A 9,832-nucleotide genomic window follows, 5' to 3' on the forward strand; every position below is an offset into this window, starting at 1 on the left:
ACACACACACACACACACACACACACACACACAGACATGCACACACACACGCATGTGTGTGTATATATGTATATATATATATATATTAGTGTTTCCTTTCCCACGCTAGTGAAAAATGTGGTGCATTGGCATTCTCTCCCTCTAGGATATAACGACAGTTGCCTCTAAATGAGTGAATTAAAACAAACTCCATTTAAACTGAATGGTGTGCCTTTCTGTGTAAAGAGCCTGGCCAGCATTTGTTACTTTTGCCAGTGAATATGTTAAACCAGAGCAGATAAGTATAAGACTTTAAACTTTATATCTTTACTTAGGGTGTTTGATTTGGTTAATGCAGGTAATAGTGTTGTTGTTTTACTTATACTTATGTAAGGCATTTGACTGGTACTACATCATATTTTGACTGAAAATCAGAACAAAACCAAATCTATATGGCACACATTAAATGGATTAAAATCTGGCTAACTGATAGGTCTCAATCTAATTGTGAGGGGGTATCATCAAGTGAGTGTTTCCATTGAGTTCTTGTAAGGATCAGTTATTCTTCCTGTGGTATTTGACATTTTTCTTAATGACCTGGAAGAAAACAAAATGTCTGTTGATTCAGGTTTTCACCTGATACAATGGTTGAGGGAGTGATAGATATTGAAGACAATAGATTGCTCACAGAGCGACCTGGATCACTTGGTAAATAGGGTGCAAACACAATATATATGTATCAGTAAAACAAAATGCAAGGCTGGTTACTTAGGTAAAAGTATTCAAGCTATGCTTACAGAATCAGGTATCTCTAGTCCAGAAAGCTGTAGATCTGGAACTTGGGGCCCAAGGTCACTTGAACCAGAGCTTCTGGTGAGATTCCCTGGCCAAAAGGGCTAATGTGGCCTTAAGGTGTTTTAACTGGGGAAATCTTGAGTAGAAGTAGGGTGGTTACATAGTCCCTGTGTTTATCACCAGTGTCCAGTTTTCATGTCATTAGTTCAACAAAGATGTTGAAAAATTGAGGGGGTTCAAATGAGAATGAGAGAATGATTAGAGAATTTGAAAAACATTTCTTGTAGTGAAAGTCTTAAGGAGCTTACCAGTGCTGCTGTGCTATCAGCACTAACAATACAGGTGTACGAGGCTTACTTTCTAGCATTGGATTTATCATACTCAGAATTTCAAGGGGTTCTAAGAACAGCAGTTCTAGGGCCACATCTGACCTTTAGCTATCCTACTTCTTTTTTGCACTGAGACAGAAGGCAGGGTAGATTTTCATTGTATAAACTAACAAAATCAGAGATGCTTACAAAACCTGTTGCAGCAGCTTGCTTCATCAGATGTGAAAGAGTTGCAGAAAGCAGAGCTTCTAAATAGAAAGCAGTGATTAGACTACAAAGGGCAGGGAAGGAGGAAAAAGGAGGGGGCACTGCTGGCAGAGGTAAAGTTGAAAAATGAGAACAAAACAAAGCAGCTAACCCATTGAGGAACAGGGGTTATAAAAACTAATCCAAGTAATAAGATAAGAATTGGTAGTCTCAGTTGAACCATACCAAGGTTTGTCCTCTTGGGACCAGCACAGGGTACTGTCAGCACACTAACAGTTGATATTGAGGGTCCTGCTTACCACCACTGCCAGTTTTGGTAGTAGGACAGAAAGTCTTCTTTCCCTCCTTTCATATACTTGAGAGGATGGTAAGTGAGGACCACTCTAGTTGCCATGTATATAGGACTCATTCCATGGCTGTACTAGGCAGCACTGCTCAAGTCATCAGTTTTGCATTAGCATATAGCTGAGGGGTGTGCAAAATGTGGCCCGCCAGGCCATTCCATTTGGCCCGCGGAGCCCCTAAAAAAATTTAGAAAATTAATATTTATCTGCCCCTGGCTGCCTGTCATGCGGGCCTCAATGGCTTACCAAAACTCAGTAAGCGGCCCTTTGCCTGAAATAATTGCCCACCCCGATATAGCTTTTGAAGCTACTTACTGCCTTGGGAACATATTGGTGATTTGTTTTGTATTTTCTGGAATAAACATGACCCTTAAACCTGGTGCAGACCACCCAAAGACCTGTGTAGAGCTAAAATGCTGTTCTAAGCACTTCCTGTGCTCCTCCCCTCCGTTAGTCTGGATTTAGGCCTTGAAATCCTGACTAAGGACAGGAGCCAACTGAAGTACCTGGTGGAGTGAAGGAGGGCAGACACTGATCAAGCAGATGATCTATCTAGGCTAGAAACTTGTTTTTCACTGTTTTTCATAACATGGTCTTCAGAAGCTATCATAGTAGGAAAAAAGCCATCTTGTTTGAATACCATATATCTGATATCAAGGAAACATGGATTCTTTCACCACCCATATGAGACCCAGAGTTTACTTTTCTTTCCTGGCATCTGTTAAAAACAAAACAAAAAAGATGATAATTTAGTGGTGGACAAGGATAGCCAAATGACCTAGCTTTGCGACTCTGGGACCCATCTAGAAGCACCAAGGAAGCATTCGTGCGATATCCATGATCTTTAAGCTGCTTCAGAAATGGTATGGAAAGACCTGTCCTCTGAACAGATGGAAAGAAAGGTTGAGCTGTTAGTATTGAGCTTCTGTCAAGCTCTGTGAGCCTCAGGGTAAAATATTTATAAGTTTTGGAGCAGAATAGTGAGGTGTTGATTGGAAAACGTTGTAACAGTGTATCATATTTACTCAGTTCCAAGATGAGTTTTCCCTCCCTGCCATTTTACTATGAGGGGAAGCCCCTCATCTTGGAATCAAGTATGAGGTGAAGGAGAGAGAGTGGAGTGGGCAGGCAGCAGTTGTGGCTCTGGCCCCAGCCTGTGGCCAGGTCTGGTGCCAGAGCTGTAACAGCTACCTGCCTTCCAACCCCACCTCCTCTGTAAGCTCGAGCCCCTTGCCCCCTATATTGCCTCTCTCTCCCATCTCTACCCCTGCCTCTGCCTGCCTTACCACCACCCTGCTCTTCCTCCCTTCCTGCCACCCCATCCTCTGCTACCTACCCTTGCCCTGGTGCTGGTAGGCTCTGTCCCTGCTCCAGCCCAGGAACAAAGGTAAACAGCAAAAGAGGGAGATTGGAGGGCGGGGGGGCAAGGCTGTAGGGGGGCAAGGAATGGGAATAGTTTACTTGATCTCCTCCACCACCTGCCCGTCCCCACCCCATAGTCTGCCTCCCCCCCCACCTGTCTCCCTTCCATTGCTTTCCTCACTGCAGCAGTAGGGGGATGAATTTAAAGATGATTCTCTAATAATTAGATTTTCTACTTGGAAAATTATAACAAATGTATACATTTTTCATGTATAGAATCTAATTATTTGGGGGGTCATCTTAAATTTCGGATCATCTGGGATTTGGGTAAGTATAAAGTGGAAAGCTAGATTTGTTTGAAATATTTCACAAACTGGAAAATGCCACAGACCCTTGAACATCTAGACAGAATCAGTTCTATAATCCAAATGAATTGGACACATGCCAGTCTTGATCATTCACTCCAGAATACAACGTAACAGAGATGCTAATTCCATTGAGAAGAGTTATTTGACTGTAAGGGCAACAGCTCCAGTCCTTCCATCTATCCTCTGAAGCAAAGAGTGAACCCTAAGATCTTCCTTTTATGGGGCTTTGCCTTTTTAATGAAAGGATGGAAGGGATTGGGATCCTAGAGAAAATGTATGGGTCAATGCCAGTTTTTTAGGTCAGTGTGAACCTTCCACTTCAATGCAAATACTCCTCCATTCCAGCTTTTTTAACTACAGAGAAAGCACCAGGCTGCTCTGGAGACTTATTTTGGAAGAAGTTCCCAGCAACAAAAAGACCTAAACAAATGCTTGAAGTGCCTCCTTACAACCTCCTCTGTTCTCCACCTTCACCTCCTCCCAGAGAACAGATTTGATATTATAAGCCAGAGCTGTTAACTATTGTCAGCAGTCTTTCTGTTCCTGTCTTTTGTGTCTCCTTTCTTCTTCCTCTCTACTTCTACTGATGTAGAATTAATTTAGATCTCTGTGTACTGGATATTCTTCCTTCTCACTAGTTTTTAGGAGAACAAATTGAATCCATTTCTCCTTAAAAGATAGCAATGATCTGATTTAAATCCCATTTGATGGAGGGGATTGTGTTTCCTTTTCACTGTCCTCTGCAAAAAGAAAAGTAGAGGTGCATCTTAGACTTGAGGAATTTGAACAGATTCATAAAGATGTTCACATTTGATTTGTTTGCTGTGAGAGTTTGTGATTCCTGGCCCGCATGTGACTCAGAGGCTTGATTTCATGTTGTCTTCATATCAAATAAATGAGATTTGTCTGAGCTAGTTCTTATCAATCTAGAATTGTCCTGTCCAGCCCCTTGGAGTATTTACCACATACCTAGGGTGGTAGCTGCTCTCTGACAGCAGTAGGCCAATGCCTGGATGGTTGGCTGGTGAAAGCCAAGTCTTAGCAGGAACTGGCACAGGCATTGAAATACAAGCTGCCACACTCCTTATGTATCTAAATTACTTCGAAGAAATGTACATCCAAACCCACTGCAAATAAATTACTGTCTGTTGGAGGGTAAAAACTAGCCTCTGGATGAGAAGCAGTAACTATAATGAGTCAACAAGGGCTGGTCCTACCATAGTTAACAGCAGTTAAACAACTAGTCAAACTGGATGTAGCTTCTTTGTAAAAGAACTCCAAGGATTTGAGGAGCTAGGTCTTTGAATACATCACTGGACAGTCACGTTGCTGGGGTTACACCAGTTGTCTTTCCTGCTTGGAGCAGGGGGCTGGACCTGATGATTTTCTGAGGTCCCTTCCAGCTGTACAATCAGTGAATTGTCAGGAGACTGATCTGATCATCTGTAGTTGAGGATGTGGCGAGAATCAAGACATCCCTACAGGGTAGCTTTGCTTCCAGAAATATATGAAAAGCAAGTATTTTTTATTGATGTCTTTTAGTGGACAAACTGTATAGCTGGGAGAGATGAGGCCACTTTAGAGCAAGAGGTGCCAGACAAATCATAAAATGGAGCTAAATGGAACCTCAGGAGGTCCTCTAGTCCAGTCCCGTACTCAAGACAGGATTATCCCTGACTAAGCTATCCCAGCCAAGTGTTTGTTCAACCTTCTCTTGCAAATTTTGAAGGTTGGCAATCCTACACTATCTTGTCAGCTTGTTCCAATGTTCAACTACCCCTACAGTCAGAAAGTTCTTCCTAATACCCAACCTAAATTTCCCCTGCTGCAATTGGAGATCGTCAGTCCTGTCCTGTTCCCCTTAGCCACAGACAGTAATCTATTTTCTAGAACAAGGGTTGTCAAACTATGGCCTGCAGACAGGTATTTATGACATGCAGCAGCCTGTACACCAGTCCCTTAAATGTGACTGTTCAGTTCTGAGGGCTGGTTTCTTGTGCTCCCCTGATGTTTCTCTCCCCCTCACCACCAAATTGGCTGTTTTCAGTTTACATTAGACACACTCTCTTCAGCAGCACTAAGTGAGTGGAGGTTGCATTAGGGTGGCACAGGAGACCAGCCCTTGGCACAGAGCAGGGAGGGCTGGGGGACTGGAGGGGATAAGCAGCCAGGATGGCTCACTGTTCTAAAATGTTATTGACTTCCTGCTTTAGAGAATATCTAATCTGACTTCTGATGAGTGCTGGGGAGGAGCCTACCATAGAACATACTGGTATCAGTGACAAAAGGACACAGGACCTGAAAGCAAAATTTTGATTGGTAAATAGAAGACTCCATTGCATTTTCAGAAAGGGTCCTCAGACAGATCCACACAAACTGAGAACTTAAAGATCTTTGTGTGACTGAGAAGATGGTGCAAAGAACAGTTTACTTGTGTTAATCACTGGGAATGTTTTTTGGGAATCCTAAACAAAGGGAACATCCTCCACTTTAACCAAAATGGAGCCAGATTACTGCTACATAACATTTCAGATGCAAGAAGCTGATAAGAGCTGAGGAATACATGAGTAAAATAGGCAATGGTGGTAGCAGCAGTCCCTTGATATGAGGATAATAGTTTCACAGCAAATAAAAAAGTTATTGAAAGAGAAAATGTTTGCATGTGTTGTAACTTAGGGGTGCCATTGTGCTTCAGTAAGCACATGATACTTTGCAGGAGGGAAACAATCCAATGGCAAGGAAGACCTGGATGGATGGAGAGGTTTCTGTTCTGCAGCCTTAATTTGCTTTTGCAGCCATTATGAAGTATTCTTTCTTCATCTGCCTACTCTGCTGTTTAAGATTTTTTTTTTTTTTAATTTTTGGATTGCTATTAACTTGAAACTTCACTCTTGACCTTGCCACCATGGATGACCCTACCAGGAGTACAAAACCCAGAATAGAAGCCTCTGTTAAAGACTTAGAATCCAGTATTCACCAACAAAGTACAAGACAAAAATGCATGTAAAATTATCAGGCTGTTGGAACAAACAAATAGAAGTTTAATAGCCAAAAACAGGCCCATTAGTATGCCTTGCAATAATAGTTACCTTTGATTATAAAAGACCAGGTCTGGCCAACTTCTGGGTGGCTGGGGTTCACATGAACCCCAGCTGCAAACTGTGGGCTCAGATAGTGCCACACTACGGCAGTCTCCCTCCTCCTTACAGTGCCAGTGTTCTTGCATCAAGCATCCCATGTGATGCCCCCCACCCACACTTCCAGTGGGCATCCCCATGCCCTGCTGTACTCTGCTACACTACACTTTGTGGGATTACTTGCACCCTCTCCATTTGCCCAGCTCTGGAGCCTTTAGCCCTGCGTACCATGCCACCCTGCCCTGCCACCATTGGGCAGAGAGCACAGCCAGAAGGAGGGAAGGAGTAGGAAAAACTAAATGCCATACAAGGTCTGACCAATGATTCATCTAACCCAGTATTCTGTATCTTACAGTGACAGGAGTATATGCTTTAGATAGAGAGCATTAAACCAGATAGTAGAGTGATTTATCCATTATCCTCCTTGGCATCTGCCAATTACTAATTTAGAGAGACTAGAGAAAAGATCTCTAACTATTCTTTTCAACAGCTATTAATAGATTTATCAAGTATGAATTTGTGTAATCCCTTTTTGAATCTGGCTATGCTGTCTGCTTCTACCACCTCCTATGGCAATGAATTCCACAAGTTAACTATGCATTGTGTTAAAAACTATTTTCTTTGTTTAGTTTTAAACTGTCTCCTACTAGGTGTAGTCCTAGTATTCTGGGACTTGGTGAATAACAGTTCCCTGTTCACTTTGTCCACACCCATTATGATTTTTATAGGCCTCTCTTGCATCCCCCTGTGGCAGGGAGGCAGAATCCACCCTTGCTACACTTACCTGGCAGATGAGCCGACATCAGGAGACAAGCAGTGAGAAAAAAATGAACTCAAGCATGGCCACTTTTAACTGGATGGAGAAAGATAATGTCAGGTGCGCGCAAAGTTTAAAAGGGGTGCCAGGATTCTGAAGAGGCAGGGAGGACTCTCAACCTCAGGGAGTATACAGACCCCGAGACCAAAAGAGGGACAGAGTCAGTACTTTCCAGTGCTGGTGTGGAGATTGGGGGGTGGGGGGTGTCACCAGAGCAGCAGGTTCAGCAGAGGATGCTGGGCAAGGCTTGCAAGAGCTTCACAGGGCGCTTATGACACCAGACTCACCGGACCTGCAAGACAGAAAAGAAACTGAAAGTAACAGTTTGAGGCAGAAACCGTAAGTAAAAAGCCAAACCTAGCTGGGGGAGGACTATAAATGACGATCGGCAGTAGCCCTCAGGTAAAGAGAGGACCCAATTGTGGGCAGGAATGGGGTTATACCCACGCTGTGAGCAATAACTGTGAAAAGGCACCCCTGATGAGAAAGGGACCACAGTGGAGAGAACTGCCAGGTGGTCAAGCACAACCAGTAATTCTGCAGCTTACGACAGCCTAGATTGTAGTGAAGGGGCCCTGGGACATTGCAGGCAGGGCCTAAGAAACTGTCTTGCAAAAGGGAATCCCAGAAAGAAGAAGCTTGATGAGAAGATACCGATTCCTCATTGTGCATTGCTGATTCGGTTTGATATAATGAGTGATGACAACTCTTGAATTTAAATTACTACCTTCCTTTTTGGCTTAATAGAGACAGGGAAGAAGATACGGATACTGGTAATCGTCTTTAACTGAACATGTAGGTCCAGAGGGCAAACAAGATCTTCTCAAGCCCTAATTAAAATATCTAGTGACCGACCAGTACTATTAAGATCTGAGGGTGGAGACGGACATGGTATAGGGGATGGTGGAGCCATGTACTTAGACCCCAACATCAGGGCCACAGACCTAAGGCAGCCTTGCCCACTATATCTTTCCAACAATCCATCAAGGCTGGCAGGTGAGGGTGAGACAGGTTACCCACACACAAGAGACCTCCCTATTCCTGTTACTCTCCGCTAGTCTTCTCCTTTCCAAATGGAAGAATCTTAGCCTTTTTAGTTTCTCCTGGTATGGCAACTGCTCCATACCCCTGATTATTTTGGTTGCCTTTCTCTGTACTCTCTCCAATCCTACTACAACCTTTTTAAGATGCAGAGACCAGGACTGCACACAGTATTCAAGATGTGGATCTACCATGTATTTGCATAATAGCATTGTGATGTTCTCTGTTTTGTTTTTAGTTCCCTTAATGATGCCTAACATTATATTGGCTTTTTTTGTTGTCCACTGCACATTGAGCAGATGTTTTTAGAGAATGATTTACAGTGACTTCAACCTCTCTTTCCTGAGTCATAATAATTAGTTCAGAACTATTATGTACATAATAGTTGAAGTTATTTTCCCACAGGTGCATTACTTTTCACTTGTCAACACTGAAATTCATCTACCAGATGGATTTGTTTGTCCACTCACTTATTCTGAGATCTTTCTGCAGTTCCTGTCCATCAGCTTCGGATTTGGCTACTTTGAATAATTTAGTATCATCTGTTGTGAAGGAGTGAGCATGGACATGGCGAAAAGACCCAGGGAATGCCGCTTCCAGAGCCATTACCATATTAGAATGGAAGCTCTGAGATCGGAGTGAGGCAGCAACAAAGGGGTTTAAAAGGAAAAAAAAAGCGGAGACAGGAGAAAAGAAGGAAGAAAGAGGATCCTTGAGGGATCCACCGCTTACCTGAAAGCCTCTCAGCTCTGGGGCAGAACGGAGCTATGAAGAGAGGGGCAGATTCTGGAGGAGACAAATATGCCGCCTGCCTGGAAAGTAAACAAAAAAAGAAGAGTGTGAATTTGACTCAGTGTCTGAGTACCCTTCAAGAGGATTCAGGACATCATCCAAGTACAGTATATAAAAGGTAGATTCATAAGTTACCCAGATAAGTAGAGTGTATATAGAGAGATTTGAAGATAGAAGACCATAATGAGATGAGAAGAACAAGCGAGCAAGAAAGGAAGAGACTTTGCTCAAGAATACTAAGTTCTGTTCATCCAAGTTAATAGTGATAACGTAAGAGCATTATATAAGTTGAGTTACTAAGTTGATATTATAGATGAGGTAAAAAAAAAAAGAAAAGAACGATACAAAAAGACAGCTTCTGCCTGAAACTAAAGGAAAGTTGTACACAGTGATGAAAGACAAAAATAAAGACAAGTTTTAATCTGAACCAGATTGCGAATATATATTCATACCAGATGACAAAGCCAACATATTCATATGACCCGGGAAACTATAGACCAGTTAATCTTATCTCAATCCTGGGCAAGCTTTTTGAGAAAATTATTCTGGCGCATGTCCATGAGGGGCCAGCAAGGGAGATTATGCTTAGGGGCAACCAACACGGGTTCATTAGAGGCAGGTCCTGTCAGACCAACCTGGTGGCCTTCTATGACCAGATCAC

At 42.8% G+C, this 9,832-nt stretch overlaps 1 long non-coding RNA gene across 1 annotated transcript in view; it reads left to right on the plus strand.

Annotated features, from left to right (window-relative positions):
• Positions 1-1,878: 1,878 nt before the first annotated feature.
• LOC109316218 overlaps positions 1,879-9,832 on the plus strand; it is a 9,725-nt gene continuing 1,771 nt past the window's right edge. The window contains exons 1-2 of the long non-coding RNA XR_002102762.1: positions 1,879-4,119; positions 4,644-4,650. This is a non-coding gene — a long non-coding RNA (uncharacterized LOC109316218). The remainder of the gene's footprint in view (positions 4,120-4,643; positions 4,651-9,832) is intronic.

This window comes from Crocodylus porosus, unplaced genomic scaffold (genome assembly GCF_001723895.1).
Source record: "Crocodylus porosus isolate Cpor-Errol unplaced genomic scaffold, CroPor_comp1, whole genome shotgun sequence".
Lineage (NCBI taxonomy): Eukaryota > Metazoa > Chordata > Crocodylia > Crocodylidae > Crocodylus > Crocodylus porosus.